The sequence below is a fragment of the Poromitra crassiceps genome (assembly GCF_964638095.1).
Source record: "Poromitra crassiceps genome assembly, chromosome: 19".
Taxonomy (NCBI): Eukaryota; Metazoa; Chordata; class Actinopteri; order Beryciformes; family Melamphaidae; genus Poromitra; species Poromitra crassiceps.
This window is the reverse complement of record NC_139646.1, coordinates 9764491-9787033: the sequence shown is the minus strand read 5'-3', so window position 1 is coordinate 9787033 and position 22543 is coordinate 9764491. Positions and strand designations below refer to the sequence as shown.

The window sequence follows — 22543 nt, the reverse complement described above, 5'->3', positions numbered from 1 at the left end:
AAATAAGTTGGTCTTACATATTCCTACTCATTAGGAATCCTTTTATATTCTAGGTACTATTGCTACTATGTATGTGATGTAACAGCAACTGAAACAAAAGAATATTTCAGCTTTAGGTCTGCATAATGAGTACACCATCTTTTAACAGTGCAGGTGTGGGCGGAGAGTCGGACACACCCCACCCGTCCTCCTGCTCTGTGTGTCTGATTGTTAATAGTGCAGGTGCAGCCTACACTGGGCGTGTGTGGTTGTCTGAAGGTGCGTTTGTTGTGATTCGGCCGGCGTACCAGCTGGCCCGATGGCTCAAACACGCCCCATCGGGAAACGAGAGGCAATCTTACAAAGCAACACCGCGGTAAGCGTCCCGGACTGTAAGCAGAAAGCATCCCGGACTGAATGACTGAGTGAATGAATGAGTGACTAGCCTGAAAAAATGCCTCCTTATGACCACAGAGGTGGTTCCGGCTGCAGGTAAAAAAAAAAAAAAAAAAAAAAAATTACAATGAATTCTTCACTTTTTCATTTAAGATTATCCTAAATTTGAGAGAAGAGAAAATTAAGGATAGTCCATTAATGATGCTTACAAACTACAGGTCAGTTTTAGTTGAGAAAATGATGGTACTACTTGTACACCAAATGGAGAAAAGCCTAGGTAGGCAAGTCTCCATCAGGGCTACGCATATGAAGAAATCCTGGCTGGCCAGGACAACAAACACCAACACAAGCTAACACTATCCTTGTTATTTCCTTGTTATTAAATGAAAATGCAACTTATGTTAAATGTGTATTTCAGGATATCCGCATGACAAGAGATGGGGCCAGCAGCTTCAGAGTTAAACCTTTGTTTTGACCAGACGTTTATCCACCGCACCTACTGTATACTGTAGTGCTCAGATGCAGGCCAAGTTGTCAGGAATGTGCTAGCCTCCAACATCACACACTTGCATGTGTGACTGTCCAGACAAGCAGACAAAAGAGCCTTTTCTTTCAGAGCAATGACGAGAGCCAAGAGCTGGAAGCTGCAAGTGGAAGTAATAACGTCATATCCCCTTGAGAAAACCTTGCACCCAGGGTAGGCAAGTGAGCACAAAAAAACACAACTGTGAGAGTGACACTGACACATTTATAATATCGATAAAATGGTTGTAGCAGGAGATGGAGTGAGTAAAAGAAGAAAAGAAAAGAAACAGTCATAAAAAGGCTGCAATGATATTTCTAGGTGTCTTGCGCTCGGAGAGATGCAGGGATGTTCTCATGTCAACATGGGCTCACCTGCTGCTAAAGGCTTGGCATCCCTGCTGAAAATAAGAGCTTGAAGAATCTGTGTTAAGCATTCTCTCAAAAGTTCGAACTTTCCTCAAAATATTGTAGATATTGTGATATTTATTTTGTCAATAAATAATGTAATGCGCTCCATTTCACGCCTCGTTGGATTCACCTCAGGGGAAGAGTGGCACTACATGCTAAGAAGCCAAGTAAGTCTAATGATCACAGTATTTTACAATGATGAGCCATCCGTCCATCATGAAACAGTAAAGCTGCGTTTACACCGACCTATTAAAGTTTTTCGCTGGCATCGAGTTTACATACAAAGTCAATGCAAACGAGCGATTGAGCGTAAATTCGCCCGGGAGAAAAATCGCTGGGCGTCCGAGCGACAGAGACAGAGCGATAGTGAGAAAATACACTCGTCGCCCCAGATGAAATATCCCAACTCGAGCGAAAATACGCTGGCATCAGTCGCTCGCTGTTCAACACTGATTGGCTGCCGTGTGAGAGCGAGTCAAGGATCACACTGGCTTGGAACAAACCGCTGGTTTATTGTGTGGCAACAAACCGCATTGACAGGCTGACAGCTGACATGAAGTGAAGTCTGTACTACCGGTATGTAGCTCGCGTTAGGAGCACGCTGATAGGCTTAGCTTGTAAACATCTACGGTGGCTCGTAGTGGACAAACACTGCGTAACGTTATAGCCCCCACATGTCAGTCAATTCGTGTGCCTGTTGATGAGCGATTTAAACAGAGCGACAGAGCGATTCCAAAGGGTTGAATCAAGCGACAGAGTGAAAAATAAATATCTCGGTGTGTGAACACACACAGCTTAACACAACGCCTCATCTATGAGGTCCTCCCAGGTGCAGTGCTCAAAAAAAACCTGTCAATGTGGCCAGCCACCTTCCTGACAAACCTTATTTCAGCAGCTTGGATCCACAATCACATGTTGTTGTTTCTTCAATACACAAAGCGCATTACCGTACTTTTTTTTTTTTTTTTTTATATCTTCTGTTTTTCTCCCCAATTGTACATGGCGAATTCACCCTGCTGTCCCGGTTGTTGCTCCACCCCCAATTCCGATCTGGGGAGAGTTGTAGACGGACGGCGCAAACACTGTGTAAACGGAAGCGGTGTGTAAACTCAGCTGGAGCAGGAGTCTGGCCGTTCACACCAGAAGCGCTCTGTTTTGCTCTGCGCCGGTCACAACTTGTACTGACTTCATGCCAGGCTGCTCGTGGCTCGTGTCAAAAATAAACCGGGCGTGGAAACTATCGCTGCAGCCCACGGGCCCGCTTCTTTTCACCTGACAGCGAGGGGTTTCATCGGCAGGACGTACAGTAGCGCAAAGGAGGACCACACTATTCCCCCCAGTTCCCCTCCCCCCGAACAGGTGGTCCAACCGACCAGAGGAGGAACTAGTGCAGTGACAAGGACACATACCCCACCAGCTTCCCACCCGCAGGCGCAGACACAGTGAATTGTCTCTGTAGAAACGTTTAACCAAGCCGGAAGTACCACTACCCGGGAATTGACCTCGGGTCTTCGTGGTGGTAGGTGAGTGCTTTTACGTCTACACTACCCAGACCCCCCTGCCCCCAGCGCACGACTACCCAGACGCCCCTGCCCCCAGCGCACGACTACCCAGACGCCCCTGCTCCCAGCGCACGACTACCCAGACGCCCCTGCCCCCAGCGCACGACTACCCAGACGCCCCTGCTCCCAGCGCACGACTACCCAGACGCCCCTGCCCCCAGCGCACGACTACCCAGACGCCCCTGCCCCCAGCGCACGACTACCCAGATGCCCCTGCTCCCAGCGCACGACTACCCAGACGCCCCTGCCCCCAGCGCAGGGCTATTGGTGAGGGTCAAAACGAGAGAGGGAGCTTTGCTCCTTTTTGTTGACCACCACAGTCCGATGCGATGCCCACATTGCTGCAGCTGCATGTACTGTATGTGCCTAATAGCAGTCTGGAGTACTTAGACTTCCTGGAGACTGTGGGCAGGGTTCTGGAGAAGGCTCCACTGCCATATTCACTCAAAGGTCTTAGCGTGTGTTCAGACTAATTCTGGCGATACGGCGATTCACCACTGGGTCGTGCGTCTGTGGACTGTGACTGCCGTTGTGTCCAGTAAATCTACAGCTGGATTTGCAGCGAGGCAGACTGGTGTAGTCGTTGATGACACATTAAGGTAGGCTATTGTATGTCTCACTGTCAGCCAAGTTGGCTGTCTCACTCTCAGCCAAGTTGGCTGTCTCACTCTCAGCCAAGTTGGCTGAGAGTGAGACATACAACAGCCTATCTGGCTGAGCCAACCCCACACACAGAATTGGCCTTAGGAATTACCTGATTGGACGGTGTTAGCCTATTTTAATTGACAAAGCTGGGAGTTTAAAACTCCACAGAGCATCAAAATCCTCATCAACCCACTCACATTTCTAAGAGGGCAACATGTTGAAATAGCATTAACTAACTAACTGTGACTTGTTGGCCAATTAATTCAAATGTTTTTCTATCAAGTGTGAGGAGTCTCATGATTAAGACGAAGCTCCCGCTGCAAGGAAGCGCACTGGTGAAGTCAAGTACAGTAGTTCATTTAGTATACATCCTCACTCAGTGTTTGACTGCTTTGAGTTTGCATACTGTGATATAAGCTATATGTCTAACAATGTCACTGTAAAATTACAATTATAAACAAGTATGCTAAGGTGAGTGTCATTTAAAAAGTCCTTAAACAATATGCCAGCTCTACATGAGTCACTGAGCTTGTATACAGGCCAGTTTTCCAGAGTAGGCTGCTCTCTAGTGGGCAACTACTGGAATGTCAAGCATTACTAAAACTAACATCAATCTCTAGAGGACAGGCCTCCAGTTTTGAATTATTACCCTCTACTTTTGAATTTAAAAAGCATCAGCATGTTGCGATATGTTTTTGTCATGAAGGTTGACAAATCAGAGACACAGTGAGGTAGTAGCCATCACTGTTAATACAAATAATTCAATAATAATAAATAAATAGTATGAAATTTGAGCATCAGTAAAATGCTCCCTGGGCAGGATGGAAATGCAAGAAGAAACCCAGTGAAGTCGCAGCTTCCTGCCTCCCAACACAGCCTAGACAAAGTGGGTGCACAGCCTAGACAAAGTGGGTGCACAGCCTAGACAAAGTGGGTGCACAGCCTAGACAAAGTGGGTGCACAGCCTAGACAAAGTGGGTGCACAGCCTAGACAAAGTGGGTGCACAGCCTAGACAAAGTGGGTGCACAACCTAGACAAAGTGGGTGCACAACCTAGACAAAGTGGGTGCACAGCCTAGACAAAGTGGGTGCACAGCCTAGACAAAGTGGGTGCACAGCCTAGACAAAGTGGGTGCACAGCCTAGACAAAGTGGGTGCACAGCCATTGCATTTGGGATTTCCTGTTTTCAACAAGGCTTCCGAAGCATGAATGACTTATAAAAATACACAGCTCCGCCCTTCAACACCCGTCTTGCCCCTGTCACAATTCTAGTCTGCAATCTGCACGTTAGTGCATGTTTCTTTGACCCTTGAACTTCGAGGCCTCTCTTATTGTGGTGTGTTGCATACAGTGTTGGGGGTAACTCATTACAAAAGTAACATATTACATAATAATAGTAACTCAGTAATATAACTTATTACAATAGGATTTCAGTAATATTATACCAGTTACTTTGTCAAGTAGCACAAGTTAGAAATTTAGTTACTTTCTATTTATTTATCAAAGCACATACTTAAGTAAAGATATACAATCATGTCCTAATCAAATTGTGTGTTTTTACGCAAATAACCACTATAGATGACAATAACAAAGGAAACGAATAACATTTCGAATTTTGGACGGTTTACACTGACTTCAAGGCGGTTGAAATTATTTTCCGGGATGGTTCCGGGGAGGCGATGTCATTCTGCTACTGCTGTTATTTTTGGTGAAAGAAATGCAAAAGTAGTGTTATAAGTAACAAGTTATACTCTAGTACACAGACAGTAATATTGTAAAGTAACTTATTACTTTCAAATGAAAGTAACTAGTAATATGTAGTATATTAACATTTTGAAAGTAACTTGCCCAACACTGGTTGCATACACACAGGAGGGCCCTCAGAATTCAAGGGTAAAAGAAAGGCAATAGGTATAGGTATTGATAGCTCTAGTCCTCAGAAGCCCCTAATGTAGCAGTGAAGGCGTCAACTCTATAAATCAATCACAAAGGAGAATGACTAAAGCTGGTACTTGGAGCTCTGCTAAATCTACTCATCTGCTGTACCCACCATGTAACACATTGCCAAGTTTAGCCTACATCCTTCAAAAGGTCAAAGGTTAATAACTGCAGTAAGAGTCAACAAACTACAACATTACAAGTGTGGTTAACTATGTGTCCAGGCCTTAGAGTCGCTGGGGCATTGCTTTCATTAGCTAACTTTACAGGAGAGCTTGAGATTGAGTATTTGATGTTTTGATCCCTTATTTAGCTTTGAGCATGATTCCAGCAGTGGGCTTTTTGGCATGCCATCAACAGATTTATTTGATGCATAAAACAAATTCTTAAAAGATCGAGCAAATCTCTAAATGATTCTCAAATAACTTCATTACTAAAAGAGTGCTTTTCTCGTGCAATATCGTGAGTGGCATAGAGCAAAGGCACATGTGTCCATTCATCCAATCTCAGTGGCATTTAGTGGCTGACTTGGGCTAATCTACATGCTGTACATCACAGATACAGACTCCAGCAGCTCTGATGAAAACAGAGGCCAGCTCTTACTGTGCTGAGCACCACACCATGGAGTGGAAAGCAGGTGGGAGGCATTCTAGTACTGTGTACAGCTTTGCCCCAGAGTTGGCGGGACCGTTAGCTTTGTAAAGAAACAGTCAGTTATGCTGCATCAGTTTGTACCTGCAGTGATTTGCATTTGCATCGTTAAAAAAAAAGCAATAGGCAAATGTGCTCAAATTCAAGCCACCAGCAGTCAAAGCTGGTGAAATTGTCTTTAGAAATGTGCATCAGCCGCTATTTTCACTGTCCCCTACTGCCCTCTATTATCAAGTGTGTCCCCCCTTCCTTCTCTACAACAGGCAAAAGGCTGCTCTGAATTATTGACAGAGTACGAGTGGGTGAGAGGGGGGTGAGAGCTGTGGGACTGATTAGGGAGTGACAGAGGATGGCTAAATCTCAGTCCTTCTCAACAGTCGGCTTTGGAGGTCATGTCCAATTCAAAACACCCATCTTTTCACTAGAAATGATGTCTGTTTTTATTTCATATGTTCCATCTAAAGTGTTAAAACTCTTCTATGGAAGGTAACATGTACAAGCATGTAAACATCACTGACTAATATATAAGGGATGCACGACGAAATATCAGGCCTATAATGGGAAATGTACGTTCTGTATTATTCTGATCATTGAATTATAGCTGATAATAGAGCTGATGATACGAAGTACTAGGGCTGCCTGCAGCGATCGATTATTTTAGTAATCGAGTATCAGTATTCTACAGATTAATCCAAAGATTAATCGAGTAATCGGAAAAGATGCCGTTCAGGCTGAAAACACGTTAATGTTAACGCTAGCAGAAGCGGTTAGACTCCGGAGGTGGAAACACGGCAGAGTAAAAAATTTAATAAAACGGAACAATCAACTCTCAAACTGTTTACAGTCTTTGGATATGTGTGAGAGATCATGTGCAAAATAAATAAACATTGTATTTCCGTGAAGTTCTCCTTTCAAGCACATGATTGACCCGAAGGACAAGGTCGGTTATATTTGGTTAGATCAGAGTCAGAGCTATGAAATATTAAATCATCCAGCTTTGCTCACTATTTTAGCCTTTTGTATCCTCAGGTGTGCATATACACTACAGGTTATGAACTTCTTTTAAAAAACTAAAATGTGAAATGAATGGTCCATATCGGCCATGAGAAGCAGGGAATTATCGGTATCGGCTGGGGGAGAAAAAAATCCATATTGTGCATTCCTAAATAATATTGAAGAAAGCAAACGTGATTTACAGGTGATACACCTCACTTATCTTTCACTATCTTCCCATTGACTAACACTATCATACTGCCAATGACCAAGTGTTTAATGACATCCTTCTACCTACCTAGCCCAACCCCCTGATACTTTTGCTGCAGAAGAAAAGCACATGCACATCTGTGTAGCAGCAAGCAAGTAAGGCAGGCAGCATCTGCTGTCCTGCTTCTCATGTCATGTGAGAGATCAAAACCAATCCAAAAGCATTCCTCCTCCCTGTATCCCCTCATACGTGGTTAGTTTCTCCTGTGGTAGCCGAGGAACATCAAGCGCAGCCTGAAGCACAGGGAAATATCACTGGCATGGAAATTGGGAAGTTGCACTGGGATGACAATTCAATACCAAACCATTAGTCTGAATTATTCAAACAGCGGGTCGGATTTCCCAGAGAGGCCCTTTATCCGGTCCCTGAGACCGGGGTAACAGTTTTAAGGGGAATACAATGTTAACATTTTGACATTTGAGTGCCAGCCCACACTTTAAAAATGCAGCAGTGAGCCAAGCGAGGCACTGCTATGCGCTATCACTTTACCTTTAATTCACCAGCGCGTGCCTAGCATGAATCATTTAAGACTTGCACCACAAACTTGGCTTGGAGGAGGAAGATCCCCATTACAGCACACACACTGAACGCATTCTTATACTTTGACTGTACGCCTTACGCCCCAGAGAACATACATGCATCAACACCAAGGTACACAATGTCTGACCATATGAAAATGTAACTGTACCTCAAAGAAAGGATAGTGACTAGTCTACATAGTTATTTGAAAGCATGAGTTTCCCCTCAATAGTTGGACATATCTGATTCTAGTGTTGGGCAAAAAAGAAGGACCAGTTATTTTACTAACCAACAATTGATTCTCAATATCAAAACACAGAGAGTCTGCCATTTCTGTGTAGGCTAAATCAATCTTTCAATAACGCTCTTTGAGGAAATAGGGCACTGTTGAACGAGTTCTTCACTTCAGCTTTTCAAGTTTCAGGATAGCTTGTTTTCAGGTGACGTCATGTCAAGATGGCGACCGGGGTGAGACCATTGGCTTGTTTGCAAACCACGTGATGATGGTGGGGGGCACCAGCTTCAGGCTACATAAGAAAGCACTAGAAAAATCAGACAACTTGCTGGAAAAAAATGGCTTCTTTTCATTGTATATGGATCATGGGGTACGGTGGCGCAGTTGGTAGCGCTGTCGCCTCACAGCTAGAAAGTCCTGAGTTCGATTCTCGCCTGGGACGCTGTGGGCGCTGGAGTTGTGACCGCCCCCATATCTTCAGTGCCTACTGCCCAGGTGGGCTATCTCGTCGAAAGCGCCTTTCTGTGTGGAGTTTGCATGTTCTCCCCGTACCCCCCCAGGGGGTTCCTCCGTACATAACCCCCCACTAAAAACATGCAGAAGATCGTCATCCGACCAGTGACGACAACATCTGAAGTTGGTCCAATGATGGTCCAATGATGGTCCCCGGGCGCTGGAAAGAAAAAGCGACCACTGCTCCTGGCCTGCCCCCCCGGAGGAAAGGACAAGCCTGGATGGGTCAAATGCAGAGGACATATTGCACCGGCCACCGTCAGCATGAGTGTGTGTTGTGGCCGCATGCATGTGTTGTAGCGTTCGTGTGACAAAAAAGACGGGCTTCCGTCTGAAATCGTGTTTGAATCGTATCCTATATGTTTTTGCAATCTTCTGGTGATGCCTGCAGCGTGGAGCCATGGCATCCAACCCTCTTGCATACTCGCTTTCCTCCATTCTCCATAGCAGCTCTGGGACAGCGAGTGTCATCGGCGTTATCAGGTTGCAAACAAACCTGTAGGCTGAATAGTCGAACTCGAAAAAAACAGGAGATGCTGTTCATCAGTCTACAAATCACAGTGCCACTGTAACACGAATGGAGATGTTTTCCACTGGAAAAATAAAGAATACTGTTTCCGTTAGTGTGACAAACCTTTTCTATGTTCTTGTATTGAGCGGCTGTGTAGTTTTGAGTGGTGTGACGAGTTATGTTCTCCCCTCTGGCCGGCTTGCAGTACTTCTAATGACACTTACTAAGACGCATACTCGCAATCCGTATATTGAATATTCAAACTCAACAGGGCAGCAACATTGGACGCTGGAATGCTGCTGCTCGTCAGACCGATCACTCAATCTAAGGCAAAATTCAAAAACATGAAAACCTTTGAAAGTTGCATTCATTTTGTGGCACTGGTGGTTTGAACTTTGAACTGAATTAAGAATCACCAAAAACACTGGAAGTGCCCAGCAGCACTAACATCTGACAGACTTGAGTCAGTGTGAGCACTTTGCCTCCTCAAATGCTCACCCTCCAAAATGGAAAAACTATCAAATTATCCTAACTAATGTCCTCCATATTACAAGCCCAAAGCTGGAATATAAACAAAGCTCATTACAATCCCCACAGTCCTCATTAGAGATGCACTCTTCATCTCCTACCCGGCTTCAACACTCACTGCAACAAATGAGCAGCACACACAGTCAAGATGCCTCTGAGGTATGTTTCTTCTATGAACAACTCAAACACCTCCCATTGTGCCTCGTGTGGAAGTGTGAAAGTCTACATCCTGTCTGAGATGCTGAGAGCCAAGCAGAGGGCAGCGCCCAGTGGCACAAAGCACCTTAAGGTTAAAGATTTCCCTTTAGAGTCTGAGTTAAGGTGTCCATAAAATAGAATCGGCTGCACAAAACAAACCCTTAAATCTTCTCCATAAGGTTAAACATGTTAAGGAAAACATAAGCACAAGATTCAAGGGTGTTTTATGCAGCCGATTCTATTTTATGGACACCTTAACTCTGACTCTCAGGGAAATTATGATCTGAAGCTTTTCACTGTAGGAGGTGTAGTCTGGAGCAGCATACTAGATATTCTTTTTTAGAACACGGCTCTCTTGAATACTCGATTCTGATTGGTCAATCAACAATATTCACCGGTCATTATTTCTCGACAACCGACCGCTGCTCTGCCACACCTGGATTAATCAGTTGATAAGAGCATTTTGTCTGCAGACACTACTAATTAGGCCAACCAGTTGCAGCTGTGGTGTCTTGTGTGCCAATTACGAATGAAACCGCTTTGTCATTGAAAACGCTATTAAAAAATCTATTTGAATAATTATTTTTGTCAGATTATTGAATGATTTAGTTGTAGGCCGTGTTCTAAGCGGGATAATGTATATTGAGGCGGTGATTACTGGGAAATAATGACCTTCAGGTGAACAATTAAGCCCTCCGCTGGCGCGTCGGGCTCAATCCACCTGTCGGTCATTATTTCCCCCGTAATCACCGCCTCAATATACATTATCCCTTACATAACCTACTTTCTCTTGAATGTGCTTCCTATTTTAACTCAGATTATATTTTACTATAGTTTTTATGCCATCCTGTGAAGCACTTCGTAAACGCTGCTCTTAGATAAGCGATTAAATGATGAATAGCTTTATTAAAATGCTTCCCTGTTCGCAACAAAATAGGTAAGCTAAGCAAGTATGAAGTATCTCGTATTCTAAGTCAACAGGGCCAACACTTTTTCACGGGTGAACACATGGTTTTGAGCAGGCTGAAACGGTTAGCAGAGAGAATGGACACAGGACAGGAAGGGATACGTGGTGTACCATCCAAAGACTGCATAATTGTGTCAAAGGACTAAGAACAAAGCCCAGTAAGCTGTTAAAATATCTGTCTGGCTTTGTGAAGCCACCAACAGCATATTTTGATCCCCACGTGCAAACAAAGATCCAGACTTCCCTGTGATACACAAAGGGGGGGGGGGGGGGGGGGGGGGGGGGGGACTTAAGCAATTAAAATGGCTCCTTTTGTCATCCACAAACAATACATGTTCACTCTCTCCCATCCACGCAACCACAAATCTCTCTACTCCTGTGTGTAAAGATATGCAGCAAGCATTGCACTGAAAAGAAGCCACACAACAGACACATTCCCTCCCCGAACCCCCGAGGAGTGCGAGCAAGTGGAGTGTTTACTTACGATTCTCTGTGTGTCTCTCTGCTCGGGCCACACTGGGTATTCTCCTCTCTCCAGGCCCTACCACTATAAGGGCTGATTCTTCCTGTGGAAAAAACAGGGGGGAGAAGGAGCTGTCAGCACATGCATTGAGCAATCTCAGGAGGTCATCAAACAGTTAACATGCCATGGGGCAGTCTGGAATAGGAGAGGAAAAAGCAGGGAGACGAGGGTTGAGATTGCAATGCTCGTATCTCGGTTTATCCTCTAAAACCAGACGGACCACACTGGCTCTCCCACCGACCCGCCAAAGGAATTACACCAGCTAGACTAAACGGGTGTTGGTTTATCATAAAGTACACACACATACTGTAGGTCTTAGGACCAAGACTCAGTCAGGCAGACGCAGTGAAACTCAAACGCGTGAAGAAGACGAGAGGGATCATCGTGAGATGTATCGAGGTGGCAGTCAGGGTTAGGGATGTCACGATACTAGAATTTCTACTTCGATACCGATACCCAGGAAAATATCGATTCTCGATACCATTTTCGATACCACGGGAAGGGGGGGGGGATGATGACACATCAAGAGGCATAAAAATAAAGTTAGACAGATGGACGGACAGACGCACACTTCTCCATAATCTAGGACTGATAAAACGTTGAATTTAGACAGCAGATTACCGCCACTCTGGCCACCAGAACACGTTTAGCTGTTGAAGCAACAGATAGATACCCAATGATAGGGAGGGAAAAATCTGTGATTTTTCATTAAAAGAAAGCACTGATGCTATCAAAACTGTTGCAAACGAGTATTGTATCCATTCCATTTTTTTAGTATTGATACTTTCGATACTATCGATACCTGTTGCAAATGAGTATTGTATCCAATTCAAATTTTCAGTATCGATACTTTTCGATACTATCGATACTTTTGACAACCCTAGTCAGGGTGCAGTCTTCTTGTCCTCAAGGTGACACAGATTTACTTTGAGTGTGGGTGTGCTCTTTCCAGAAGACAGCTCATATTATTGTAGATCCCCAAAAAAAAGCAAGACAACTCAATGACCTGGCAACAGACACGATACCTGCATCAGCATGTAACAGTGAGTCACTGCCCTCAGCAGCTGTGTCATCTCTTCCTCTGTCTCACCTGAGCGAGGAAGGAGGCGCTGGGCAGCTGCTGGCACCACGGCGCACAATCCACCGCATTTAGCCTACATGATGCTGCTGCATCATGGGAGCATAAAATAACAAGACTCCCGTCGTTCCCGGGCGAAAAAGCTTTGTTTCTAAACGGGGCTTGAACACTTATAGCAGTAGAGCTACCAGCACCACCGTTGCGTGCCAAGACAAGGACATGGCATGCGAGTGCTAGAGACGAGGAGCAAACACCCCCTCTGGGGTCCTTCTCAGAGCCCCCTATGATCCTTCTAAACCCAATCCATATGTTCAAGTGTTTAAATGCTCAAGCTGAAGAGAAACACAAATCATTCAATTCTGACTGGCTTGTTCCTTCATTTTAGAGTATCACTTGCCTGGCTGACAACAGGTCGAAACACATATAAAAAAAGGTGCTTTAATATGGGAAAGAGAACCCAACCCATGTTGCTTTTGAGCAGCTGCCTACAAAAATAATTAGGCCCACTAGATATCCCGGCAGCACCAAGAAGCTGGCTTGTGTGTGGAGGAGAGAGTGGGTTTTTGTCAAAGTTGATGTAAACAACAGAACTGGATCTGGACACCGAGTCCTGGGAAGTGAATAGATGGCGAGACAGGCTATCCAGCTGTTGGGACATTTGATAACCGTGAGACAGAAGGATGGTCGAGAGATGGAAACCCTCATGATTTATGATTCTGAAGCATATGGACTTCATTTGCAATAGAGGACAGAAGTCGCAAAGACGCTCTACATTCATTATGTAATATGGTAGCAGTAGCACAAAGCAGCTGGAGAAAGATCATCTTTACTACACAGCAGCAAAATAATCACACGCTTGTTTGTGTGTATTTAAACAAATCTTATCTTATTCACAGATGTCTACTCTGTGCCTTCTTTGGCCTTTACCAGTATTTTCTCACCATTTTCATATTTACTACTTTCTTTGTTGATACAATTATGGAACACGATTATGTTTTAGATACCATTATTTTTTAAACAAGAAGCACAAGAGTAACATAGATTGATCATTAGTCAACATAGAAGTTGATACAGTTGATACACAAGATATTTATTAATTTGATAGACACAACATGCAAAAAAATGACAGTACAATACTTCAGTTTTTTTCCGAATATGGTATGTGCACCCAACTGCAGCATTATGCATCGCTGTGTCTTGTACACTCATGTGGTCTACGCACCTAAATTATATGCAAGTTTGACTTTTGTTTTTTGAATGATATAGCCTAAGCTGTGTGTAAAAGACAGAACTGCCGCAAAGAAATCTCAGAATAGCAATAATGTGGTGCATCTGTTCGAGTCAGCTTCTCAGCAGACATTAATATTTACATCAGAGAAGACAGAATGCAGCAGGGTGACTTTTTCCATTGTTGGTTCAGTGAGTAGGCAGCGTTACAATGAACACTAAGGTGAGGTGTGATGTCAGAAAACCCTGTTGAATAGTTGTTATTTGTAGTAGTTATAGTTATAGTTGTTATACTCATAGTTATTGCCCTGTGATTTATTCACAAAGATTGTTCACTTTCTGTCTGAAAAGACCTTAAGGTGAGCCTGGTGATATCTTTTTTTCCTTTTGTCTTTTGTTAAAAGAGAAAAAAAATTACAACAAAACTGTCCCCCAGCATTGTTCAGTGGAGAGCAGAGCTGGAGGCCAAAACACCTGAGATGGTCCACATCAAATGCTACAGCAATTGGATTGGATCTCCCAACTGACCTCTAGGGCTGGTGGCAAGCTGAAGCTAACTGCCATCTGCTGCTTCCAAGATGAAAAAGTCTGAAAAAATTAAAAGACACTTTTGATTCAGTGTTAACACATTTTCATGCTGATCCACTTATACGCCCTTGATCGAATCAATGGGAAAGGCTGTCATCCCAAAACTAGGGCTGTACTAGTGAGCGTTCTCTTAGAAAATCTCTCATACTGGATTACAATGGGCTGGTAATCTGCTCTAGAAGAAAGAGCATTGCATGGAACAGTCCATATTCCCAGAAAGAATTGGTCCTTTCTGCCCCCATCCTCTCTCCCTGTACAAACTGCAAACATGCGCCCAAAAACAAACTAAGCCAACTTTTTGACTGCTGTATCAGAGTGGATTTACCAAGAGCTTTCTAGGAACCGTTCTGAAAGCTTGACAGAGGCTGTCGTGTGAGGCAAGAGCAGAGGTAATGGACGTGTGCCACTTCAGTCTGGCTCTGGCTCAGCTGTGTGAGGAATGCAACAGCAATGTTGCCTGGCTCATTTTGAGCTCTGCAGAAACGTGGCGGGATAAGCATTAAGTTATGCAATAGTCTTCAATGAACAATATACCACTGTATCCTCCAGAACGCTTCCTCTTGCAATGTGCAACACAACAAGGCAGAACAATACAAGTTGCATCGATTTCTCAATCTGTGTTGTTATCTGCATTACGTTAGGAGGAGGAATATTGATTATACTGCACTTAGTACAAGGCCTCTGGAAAACAAACCTCTGAGAGAAGGTAATGTGAGGTGAGCTCTAGTTACTGGAGCTAGTTTGAGACTGTCAATAACACCACAATGATGAAAGGACCTTTCGTCATAAGTCTTGTTTACAGCGTTTAGTTTGCCCATACTCAATACTTGATTATGAGTATCATGGACCTTTAGTCACAGTAGTATTATTTACACTGTTTAGATACTTTGACCATACTCATAATGGACCTTTAGTCATAGACAGTAGTCTTGCTTACAGTGTTTAGTTTGACAATACTCATAATGGACCTTTAGTCACAGTAGTCTTGTTTACAGTGTTAAGTTTAACCATACTCATAATGGACCTTTAGACACAGTAGTCTTGTTTACAGTGTTAAGTTTAACCATACTCATAATGGACCTTTAGTCACAGTAGTCTTGTTTACAGTGTTTAGTTTAACCATACTCATAATGGACCTTTAGACACAGTAGTCTTGTTTACAGTGTTTAGTTTGACCATACTCATAATGGACCTTTAGTCACAGTAGTCTTGTTTACAGTGTTTAGTTTGACCATACTCATAATGGACCTTTAGACACAGTAGTCTTGTTTACAGTGTTTAGTTTGACCATACTCATAATGGACCTTTAGTCACAGTAGTCTTGTTTACAGTGTTTAGTTTGACAATACTCATAATGGACCTTTAGTCACAGTAGTCTTGTTTACAGTGTTTAGTTTGACCATACTCATAATGGACCTTTAGTCACAGTAGTCTTGTTTACAGTGTTTAGTTTGACCATACTCATAATGGACCTTTAGACACAGTAGTCTTGTTTACAGTGTTTAGTTTGACAATACTCATAATGGACCTTTAGACACAGTAGTCTTGTTTACAGTGTTTAGTTTGACCATACTCATAATGGACCTTTAGTCACAGTAGTCTTGTTTACAGTGTTTAGTTTGACCATACTCATAATGGACCTTTAGTCACAGTAGTCTTGTTTACAGTGTTTAGTTTGACCATACTCATAATGGACCTTTAGCCACAGTAGTCTTGTTTACAGTGTTTAGTTTAACCATACTCATAATGGACCTTTAGTCACAGTAGTCTTGTTTACAGTGTTTAGTTTGACCATACTCAGAAGGATTGAAGAATCCAAAGACAGCTAATAGGTCTCAGGTATGCCTATACTCCCGACTTGGGTTCAACTAATATATTGGTTTGCTGATACATCAGGCCAATACTGACCTATCATTATTGGATATTGGTTGGACAATGATGTTGTCCACCTCTATGATAAGACAACGATAGATGTCCATTCCTGTCTCCGTGACCACAGCTAGTCCAAGTCCATTTTCTAGTCCAACTTGTGCCAGGTAGAATTTAGGAACTGCCCCAGAGTCATGAGAGGTGTTACAAGCACGTCTTCAGTTGCCATCGAGGGTGTGAACTTCAAAGCCTAGCATTACTCTGGTAGACATGTTCTCACACAGCGGTGCTGCTGCCCAAGACCCAGGGAAGGCAGGAGTCTCTCACATTATGAATAAGAAAAGAGGCCTTGTCTGGTCACATGAGACACAGGCTTAAGAGGTGACTCATTCTCAGCTCTGTGGTTCGTGGGAGAGGAGAGCCCGACTCGGGATATTTCCTCGGTGACTGAAAACCACAGTCTGGAACCTGGGGATGCCAAGGGGGTGAAAGTTATGTAAACGTCATTCTGTAGATACAACTATGTAGGCCAAGACGGGGATGCCAGTAGTGAACGGCAACAGAAAAGGGGGCTCGAACTAACTACAAATAAACCGTCTCGAGGGGAATTTCCGATATTTGCAAAATGTGTGCGGCGATCCTCCTCGTCTAATAGCCTCCTGAGACCCGGCGATTCATTCAAAACGTGCAGCTTTTTGGGCCAGAAGCATCTGTACCTCAATGCTTTCATCTGTATTTTCTGTGTTTGATCAAAAGAAAAGAAAATAATGCATATAACATTCTGACTGCTACATGTTTAGCTTTTTGTTTTCATCCAAGAGACTGGGGGAAGGGGGGGGGGTCTGCCGGGTCTCAGGATGACATGGTCCCCTACATTGAAATAACCGTTATAGATCCTACCACAACATATCATACCACAACAACATATCGAGTTTTATCGTCCGGCCGCCGATGAGCCAAGGAGAAACAGCTTGTTGTCTGGACCAGCTGCAAACTAGCAAGCCGCTCAGAAAGAGAAGGAAAGACACTTCATAAATCACTACAGGAATGCAACCTCATTTCCTCTCCAAGCCCACCTTCTCCACAGCCTCTTCCCTCCAAGCTCAGGAGCTTTTCACACCGAGCGACTGAGACGTCACGTGACCATCATCACAATCATCACACAATGTCCAGCTGTGTGGCAGCCAGCAATAAAAAGAACATCCCCCCCCCCCCCCCCAACAGTACATTTAGCTCACATTTCACTCATGCAGAGGAAGTTTGACTGAGAACGAATGGGCAGCCAGTTCCTCAGTTACAAGGCAAAAGTGAACTAATGAGACAGTGGAGGTGGGATCAATGCAAGAGATTGCCATGATACATTTGAATGTTTTAAATTGGCGTTTAGTTATTATTAGAGAAAAATGCAAGAAACACCATTATTTTTCTTTATAACTTTCTTTCTTCCTCTCACACTCTACTATGACTAGCCATCCTCTTGTCAATGTGTTCACCTGATGTGGGAACAGTCAACTTAATGACTTTAATGGCTCAATGCAACAACGTTGCCATGGTGACGTTTCTGTAAACTCTTAATTGCTCATGATAATTATTCTGTTTTTTTTTTACAGAACACCACAAATAAAGTCATGTGTCTGGCCATCACATGTTTTCCTGTTAGATGTAAGGAAACACTGTCTCACTTCCACATTGGCAATATTTGGATGCTGTGTAAAGACTGTAAGGATCGCTTGGTTTATTTTTATGGTGGGGTGGAACAGAAGATTTCCATATTTATCTTTTTTCCTCATTGCTGAGAAAATGTAAAATCTAACGTTAGGCGAAATCGAGACCTTCATTTGTGCTGTGACTGCTGTCCATATCCAAAATATGCACTCCATGGAAATGTTAAACAAATGTATGTTATGTGTCACAGTAAACTGTTTAGAAATGTCGATTGCTTTACACACAATGATATTATCACGCTGACATTAAAAGCTCTACTTCGCTAGCAGAATACCCGTTCAGTGTATCGGCCCAGGGTTTCCGTTATCCGGTAATTGCCGGACTTTTACCGTTATAATTCATCAAAGTCCGACAAATTAGGATCTGCCGGGCACCAAGTCCGGTGAAAATAATCCCCTCTCAGCCCAATTTGAGTTGTATTAAAATAGTCTCAAATTACATTTCCACACAGCTCCTTCTATTAAATAGACTAAATTAATATTTGTATGCATAGGTTATAGTGTAGGCTACTGTAGGCTATGTTAAGAGATTAAAAAAAAATAAAGAACAAAACACCTAAGGATGGATGCTCAATGTGTGTGCCGCGTCAGCAGCTCTGTGGCTATACCGCGTGGCGCCTGCATATCAACATGCAGAGAGGAAGAGAGATGAAACACCAATTAAACCTTAAAAAGTATTTTCCGAAACTAAGCGGTATAACGTTATTGTCAATGACGACGATAATGTTATTAAAAGCAGACGAAAGCTCATTAACCACGCGGTGCTTCAACTCGCTTTCCAAACGTACAACTAACTTTTATTTATTTAATCACCAATCACGTCCCACTGTTTTCAGTGCACAAAACAAATTTTACTGGAAATGGAGCAGCATAAGTTCATGAGAAAAATATGTGTGAAAGAAAACAAGGTTCAAAGAGGAAACGGTAGAAAATCCATGGTTACTGTAAAGGTCTGGAAGTGTGCATACGAGTGTATTTGAGGCCAATACTGAATATCTATGTGGTGATTGGCTGGAATGTGCCTGTGATAAACACAATACAAGTGCACTCCCAATTATCAGGAAGAAGCAGTGGTCACTGGCCAGTTCACAGTGACTACGTTTACATGCACACAATATTCCACTATTATTCGGAAAATGACAATATTCTGAATTTGATCATGTAAACAGCATATTCCAGTTGCATTTTCCGAATTTGGCCTTTTTCCGAATTTAGCATTTTTTAAGACGTGGGTTATTCCAGTATTATTCGGGTTTTGGGAGGATCCATTGATCATGTATACAGTGCATTCGGAATATGCGTCTCAATCAGGGTTTTTACTGCAGTTTGCGACGCATGTTGCCTGTTTGCGGTCAGCTGATGTGTGCTAGAAAGCACAAGAAGAGGCGATATAATAATATAATCCATCATCTCTGACATGCGAAAAGAAAAGAGATAGAGTGGTGCTCACGGAAGTCCAAAATGCTTGCGAGCCTGCGAGGTAATAACGTAGGCTACTAGCCTACGTTTTATTAAAGACTTGGATGCGCAACGCCAAACTTTCCAGCAGCAAGCTCCTGAAATGGACCAAGTGATGCTGGTAAGAATAGCGCTGCTGTGTTTATTCTCAACAGAAAAACTCTGCCTACCTGCTTCTCTCTCTCTCCCTCCCTCCCTCACTGTCGGGGAGGGCGAGCTACGGCTGCATGTAAACAGGAATATTAGTGGATTATTCATTTAGTCGGAATATTGTCATTTTCCGAATATGGGCTAATATTGTGTGCATGTAAACGTAGTCATCGCTGAGGTATTTTCTAGTCTACACAAACTAAGAGATGAGTAGGCCTAATAGTTCGCTTATCAAGTAAACAAGAAAACATGTTCTTATAATTCAGTTATGAATTTTAATTGATTGCAAAAACAGCAGTTGTTGGCTTGAGTTAAGGTGAGGTTCAGGATGTTTTAAAGTCTACCTTATTGATCTGAGTTTTAATGGGAATGCAGTTTATGGGGAATAAAATGATCAAGACAAGGGGCCTCTAAAAATGCTCAATGTCCCCTTGGGTGCCAGTTCTGGCCTGGCTTTAGCTCTCCACCTGTCCCTCTTCATTAGCCTTCTCCCTGGCAGCCAGATGGGGCTGTGCAACTGAAAAAGGTATTTGTCTCTCTTCATTAAGCCAGATTACTCGCAACGCAAAATGTCCATATCGGTCCGATAATGATCGTGCATCCCTACTCTTAAGGCATATCCTAGCATTACCTCGCATCTTCCCTCTCCTCACAGAGAACACTAAACTTCGAGTCTAATGGTTTCTTTCTCAATGTATGATTAATTCGCCCGCCCTGAGAAGAAGGCATCGTCAATGACTGTTCAACCAATTTATCTTTTGTCACCTTCTGTATTTGGCAATCCAATGTCTACTGAAAGGAAGAAGCATTGGTATAATTCACTCATCATCATTTGCTCATGTGGGACAAGGTTCCTGTCAATGTCAGGGACACTGTCAGTATTTAGGTCAACATTCAAGAGCCGTTTATACAGAGGGCGTAACAGTAAATTTAGCTCAACTCACACATAGGCTAGCAGCTATACTTTTGTTTTCCTACCCTGATCGTTGGCTCTTTGAGACCGTTTTGTTTATGTCATCTCCTTTTTTCTGCAATATGCTCTATAGTGCAATAGATGGACAGCATAGCGCCGTTTCAGTTTACTTTCAGCTTCACGTTTCTCCCCCAGACCTTTAAATAGCAATATAAAACTTCTCGTTCTCGTTGTGTGTTTATACTTATTCTCACCCATGACTGATATGCAAAAAAAATAGCATGTGCTCACCGCAACTTAGTTTCACTGCTTGAAAGGGCTCTCAGCTGCTACGGACAGATGAACTATTGTGCCAGTGCCAGTGGATCATTCACAAAACACATTCTTCAAAAGGAGCTATGCAACACTTTCCCAGGCAAGGCCAAACCTTGTCAAAGGCATGTGGTGTGCCATCCTGATCACTGATGGATCTCTGCCGCAGAGCTACTGCTGGAGACCAAAGCTTGTTCACTAATGGGCCCAGAAGTCAGGGGTCTCCATTAAAGCAAGATTTCTAACCACTTATATAAAAAGGACAAGTGACAAATCAATGCCTAGAAAGGCACTGGTGAGGCTGCATGGTCTCTTCAACACTCCAAGAAATGCACTGAAGTGGCTTTCCAGGGCTAATGCCCATATTTACCAGCGGGGACAGCGACGCTGGTATTGTTGCTGGTATTTTTATTGCCACTGGCCTAAAAAATATGGACAAAGCTATCCCATTCATTTTGGTCTCCCATTTGGAGTTGATTCATTGGCCGTCGCATCTTGATTTTTCATCAGCAGAGTGGGAGGGAATGGGTGGAGTCCTTGCACAGCTCACGTGAGATGGGGGTTTCCCAAAACCGCAGCTCTGCCTGCTATTGGTCGGTGATTCGCAAGCTGCGTGACCACTGGACAGAGGACCTTGTCAATCACCCCTTTTCTATCGTCTAACCGTTATCGGTTACGGTAAAGCATGAGATTTCAGAACATTTCATGGAGAGCAGAAAACACCCAAGCAGAGCTGTTATGTAGCTTCTTTGCAACCACGTGATTCCGATGACGTCGAAAACAGCACTGAAGGGCAGCCCTCCAAAGATACTATGGAGGATGGAGGAAAGCGAGTACAGCCCGACCGATATATTGATCCACCGATATTATCGGCCGATATATCGGTATCGGCCGATATGTTGGCCGATATTGCTGATTTTTTTATTTTCTTTAAGTTATAGACAGCATGTTGTGTACCGGTATATTGTTTCTTAACTCAAGTTATATTTTATATTCTATTTGTGTTTTTCTATTTCTAGTTATTTATCATTATTAAATTCCCAGTGAAGTTTACCGTTTCATTGCATTGATGTAATTTTGGACAATAAAGTTTATTGATAAGTTGTAAAAATCCTCCCTACATTACATATCTCAAGTCATGTCAAGTCATATATTTGTTTGATATTTGAGGGATCATTGAAAAAAATATTTATATAATGGGTATATATAAGAATATCGGCCTAATATCGGCATCGGCCTAAAAAATCCAGTATCGGTCGGGCTCTAAAAGCGAGTATGCAAGAGGGTTGGATGCCGCTCCGCGCTGCAGATATCGCCAGAAGATTGCAAAACATAAAGGATAATGATCCATATACAATGAAGAGAAGCCATTTTCCAGCAACCGATTTGCCCGGTGCAAATGCTGTTGCTGGTTGCCCTCCAGGATGATCTGCACGTGTCTCACCCCATGATGTGACATCGCCTGAAAACAAGCTATTCCAGAGGAAATCAGGGGGTGCTACAATGGCAACTCTAAAAAGCCAACAGGTGTCATGGCAACTTGTTTGTCCCTCTCTTGATTCAGTGAAACTAACGTGCAACTAGCAAAACCCCCCCAATACTGTGACATAGCCTCCATGCTCATTGGTGTCTATTCATACCCCAGTGCACACATGTGCAGGGGGTTGAGAATACACAACAGAAAGAGATACTTCTCATGGAAACAGAAGACAGGCTCCAAGATAAGAAACCAGATAAGTCTCCTTTTGTGTGTAGAGGGGACTGCATGGGAAGTGAATAGACAATAGTCCACAGTACTCCTAATAACATAACACCAACTAACTCCTTTCCGTGTCTTCCAAGTACTGTCACTGCATACAAT

The 22543-nt window shown here is 43.3% G+C and overlaps 1 protein-coding gene across 1 annotated transcript in view; it reads right to left on the bottom strand.

Moving 5' to 3' along the window:
• fbxw7 (F-box and WD repeat domain containing 7) overlaps positions 1–22543 on the bottom strand; it is a 163613-nt gene that overhangs the window by 123530 nt on the left and 17540 nt on the right. The window contains exon 2 of the mRNA XM_083655409.1: positions 11325–11406. The gene's annotated coding sequence lies outside the window, so the exon portion shown is untranslated. The remainder of the gene's footprint in view (positions 1–11324; positions 11407–22543) is intronic.